Here is a 4,264-nt window from a genome sequence, read left to right as displayed (position 1 = left end):
CGGGGGAGGGGGGTCGGGGGTGGGGGGGTCACTGTGTCCCCTCCCCACTACCCCCAGCTCAGCCCCCAGCCCTTTCACTGATGCCAGGTCCCACCGCACCCCCCCACCGCAGCCAAGCCATCGGTGCCGGGCACAAAGACCGAGCAGAGCCAAAAAAGCATCATGGAGCATTTTGGGGGGGCTGAGGGCAGACCCAGCAGAGTCCTGGGGTTTGTACTCACCCCCAAGCCTCCTCCTGTCCCCTGAGGGTCACAGGTGACCCTGCTGTTCCCCTCCCTGCTGGCACCCCAGGGACCCAGCACAGCACCCTGGGCTGTGTCCTCGTCCCTCTGTCCCGGGGACAGTGGGGATGGAGAGAAGGATGCTCTTGGGGCGAGCGAGGCTGTAACCACCCCCGTCCTGACCGATGTCCTTGCTTCCGAGGTGGCTGGCTCCTTTCTCAACCCCATCTTTCAGCCCTTCTAATGACACTCCTAATTAGCACAAGCGAGGGGGGGTGGTGGTGAGACCTGGGGCTGAGCCAGGGACGTGATGTCTCCTCCCACTCTATCTCAGGGGCACAGGGAGGTGGCAGACCCCCCAGAGGGGGTCCCCAGGCAGGGAAAAGGTGAACTATGGAGGCGGCTGGAGGTGGGAATGCCACCACCACCCTGCCAGCCCCTTCCCCAGCCCTGGCTGTCACCACCTCCTCCCCTGCTCCAATCTGTTCATAGCTCCATGTAAACCCCCCCCAACCCCGGCGGCTCGCAAGGGGCCCCCGCCGTGTGCGGGGGGGCTGTCGGGTCACGCAGCAACACGTGCCTCCTGCCCCGGCCGCCCCTCCGCCGTGGGGGGCCCTGTCCCGGCGGTGTGGGGACACCATGTCCTGCACCAGCAGGGGCTGTGGTGTCCCCCCCGGCACAGCCCCAGTCAGCAGAGGCACGGGAGGGGGTTAACAGGGACAGAAGCTCTGTCCTCGCTTCTTCCCCGGCCCCCCCAGGGTGGGGTGCACCCGAGGGTGGGGTGCGCCCGGGTTGGGCAGGGTCACCACAAACGCTTGAGTCACTTGGCACAACCGGCCCTGCCTCGCCGTGACCTGTGCCGTCAGCCCCCCGACAGCGGGGAGGAGGAGTGCCGTGTCCGGTCACTGTGTCCCCTCCCCACTACCCCCAGCTCAGCCCCCAGCCCTTTCACTGATGCCAGGTCCCACCGCACCCCCCCACCGCAGCCAAGCCATCGGTGCCGGGCACAAAGACCGAGCAGAGCCAAAAAAGCATCATGGAGCATTTTGGGGGGGCTGAGGGCAGACCCAGTACCCCCCCCCCCACTGCCCTGCCAGCCCCGAGGTGGCTCCAGCAGCCTGAGGGTGCCGGCTGGTGGCAAAGCCCTGGGGGTGCCAGGGATGCCACCGCCGTGCCATGGTGGGCAGCACCGGAGCGGGGCCAGGGCTGCGGGAGGCTGGCGAGGCCGGGGCTGGTTTTGCAATGCCAGGGTCGAGTTTCGCTGACGTGTCCCGTGCTGCAACCAGCTGCTGACTCCAAGTCTCTCTCTAGTCCCTTTAATTACGCTGGCATTTCCTCCCCGCCTGCCAGGCTCCCCAGCTCGGGGCAGGTTTGGCCAGCCTGGCGGTGGCCACGATTGAGCATCCTCGCCCGGCCACGAGCGCCGGGCAGGGCTGCTCCACCCGCACGCCTCCGCCACCTCTCCCCTGGCATCACCCCGCTCCGCCGGCACACGCCGGCAGCCCGCCAGCCCCGATGCTATTTCAAGGCAGGGAGGGGTTAAGCCGGCCCAGGTTCACCCCCCTCCGAAACAGGGGGGGCAGGGGAACAGCCTTCCCCATGTCCCGGGGAGAGGAGGGGGGGGGTCCCCAAGAGCAGAGAGGGGGCCCCGGTTCTGCTGGAGGTGTTAGGACCGCCCTGCCAGCGGCCTGCTGCTGCCTTGGCTGGGCTCCCCCGCGCCTGCACCGCAGATATTTGCCGAATTATTCATATTTTCCGGCTGCGGGGAGGATCCGGGCTCCGATTCCCCCAGTCCCGGCTCAGCCTTTCCCTGCCAGCCTGCTGGGGTGGGAGCACCACGTCCCCCCTCCCTGCCTGCAGCCCCCTCCTGGGCTGGGTCGCCCCCCTGCCTGCCCAGGGCGAGGGACTTGCCAGGGGACACCCCACTTCACACCCACCAAGTGTTTTAAGGACGAGGACGATGCCATCCCTGCGCCACAGGGTGACACCTGCGCAGGATGGGCCGGAGGAGCCCTCCTGGGGGTCCCTGTCCTTCCCTACCACTTGGGGACACAGCCGGTCTCCCCGGGGAACCCGGCACAGCCAGGATGTCCTGCACCGGCAAGCGAGGCCCCGCCACCGAACAAAGCCACCCTTGTTGCCGGTGGGCTGCCTCCTCGGCCAGCAGGCACCGGCACAGGCAGAGACGGGGGCCCTGCACAAAGCCAGGCCCTGAGCTCTGTCCCTGTCACCGCAGGGAGGGACACAGGACACGGTGGCTTCAACCAGGCGGGATGCAGGCGCTGCTTCCCTCCTTTACGCCCCCCTAAAACAAGCCCATGTCAGCACACGCCCCCTCCCGAGACCCAGCCGGGGGCTGGGGGAGATGCAGGATTAAGCCCTTAATCCTCCTCCCCTTCAACCCACCCTGCGCCGCCGCAGCTCCCACCTCCTCCCAGGCTCCCCTCCCTATTTAATTAAAGTTTCCGCAGCAGCCCCGGAGGAATGCAGGCCTGGTTATTGCATTCCCCCCGGGGCGCTCGCCGGCCCCTCGGTCCCGCTCCTGCCCCTTTGACCCGGCCGCGCTCCCCAGCTCAGGTGCCGGCAAGGAGAAAAACCAGCAGAGCCGCTTTACCGGCAGCCAAACCGCCTCCGGAGGAGCCCGAACTCTTGGCGGAGGTTGGGAGGAGGCCGGCGATGCTGCCACGCGTGGCCCCGGCAGCACGGGCAGATTCCTACGGGGTGACTGGGGCGGCCGTGGCTGTCCCCAAGCGCTTCCTCCTGCCGCGTCCTGCCGGCAGAGCCAGCCGGGCCGGCAGCGCTTGCGTCAGGGCCGCCCGGCGAGGCCACCCGGCCTTGGCGTGGTGTAGGGGGAAAATAGTAATTAGTGTCATCCTTGAGAGCGGCACTGCCCAGCGCCGTGTGGGCAGCGGCACGGCCCCGGCTGGGTCAGGCCAGTCCGGCCGCCCCGGTCCCAGCAGGATGAGACCTGCCGGCGTGGGGCACGTCGGCAAGAGTGGGTGTGGGAGGGATGTTTTTTCAGTTGGGAAGAGGGGTCTTGGAACTGGAGCATCTCCACTGGGATGCGCTGGTTCTTGTGGCAGCTGCCGGCCTGGGATGGAGCCAGGCATGGGAAGGGACACTTTCCCCATGGTGGCCCAAAGTCACACCCAGAGAGGGTGACAGCATCCCCCCAGCGCACACCGGGTGACGGTGAAGCACGCAGGGAGCTGGCGGCAGGAGAGACGACGGGGCATCCCCGCCGGCTGGCGGCCAGGCTGGCTGGTGGCCCTGCTGGCACCCGTCCCTCTGCGCCAGCCGTGGAGGAAGCCCTCACCGGCACTGCCCGGGGACCCCGCTCGGCTCCGCAGTGGGTCAGCAACCCGGGACACCAGCCCCCTGAGGACAGGCAAGGCCAGGGCAGCCAAACCCCACCCTGGCCGAGCCTTCCACCAAGGAGGGTGGTGGTGGACATCGCTGCCAGCAGCTCCCACCTCTGCCTGACCCCAAAGGGCGAGCCCTGCCGCCACGTCTGCTGGGACAGGGCGAGCTTGGGATCAGCCCAGGACCTGTGTGGGGCCTGGAGCCCTTCTGCTGGCAGGATGGGTCACGGTCACCCAGCTGTGGCTGGAGGGAGCCAGGCACCACATTAGCCCCAGAGACATCTGTCCCCTTCTCCGTGACAGGAACAGCAGCAGCACAAGGTCCCCGGGCCAGACCCTGGCGCATCCCATGGCAGGACAGGCACAGGCAGGGACACTGCCTGCACCTTTGTCCCTGCCTGTCGCAGTGTTGTCACCTCAGCCCAGCCGAGGCCTTGTCACCAGCCCAGGCAGGGGACGGCCAGGTGCCCCCTGTCTCGGCCAAGGCCTCGGGGGGAGCAGAGCACAGACCGACCCCCGGCTGAGGCCTGGAGCGAGGTGCTGGCCCCGGGTGCCCTGCCTGCAGCCGAGGCTCGGCTGTCACCCCCTGTCACCCAGGGATGGCAACCGCCCTTGGATGCCCCGTGGCCCAGCCGAGGCCCACCGGCCCCCTTTGGACCCACCACTCCCCCCCGAGCGCCC

The 4,264-nt window shown here is 68.5% G+C and overlaps 2 protein-coding genes across 2 annotated transcripts in view; one reads left to right on the top strand and one right to left on the bottom strand.

Annotated features, from left to right (window-relative positions):
- The window catches only part of LOC106884891 (coronin-7-like), a 50,590-nt gene that overhangs the window by 31,099 nt on the left and 15,227 nt on the right, over nucleotides 1-4,264 (top strand). The gene's annotated exons all lie outside the window — the stretch shown is intronic.
- VASN (vasorin) overlaps nucleotides 1-4,264 on the bottom strand; it is an 11,098-nt gene that overhangs the window by 5,526 nt on the left and 1,308 nt on the right. The window lies entirely within an intron of this gene.

Source organism: Calidris pugnax, unplaced genomic scaffold (genome assembly GCF_001431845.1).
Source record: "Calidris pugnax isolate Ruff unplaced genomic scaffold, ASM143184v1 scaffold17, whole genome shotgun sequence".
NCBI classification, from domain to species: domain Eukaryota; kingdom Metazoa; phylum Chordata; class Aves; order Charadriiformes; family Scolopacidae; genus Calidris; species Calidris pugnax.
Note: the sequence above shows the minus strand (reverse complement) of the source record. Positions and strands in the feature narration are given on the sequence as shown.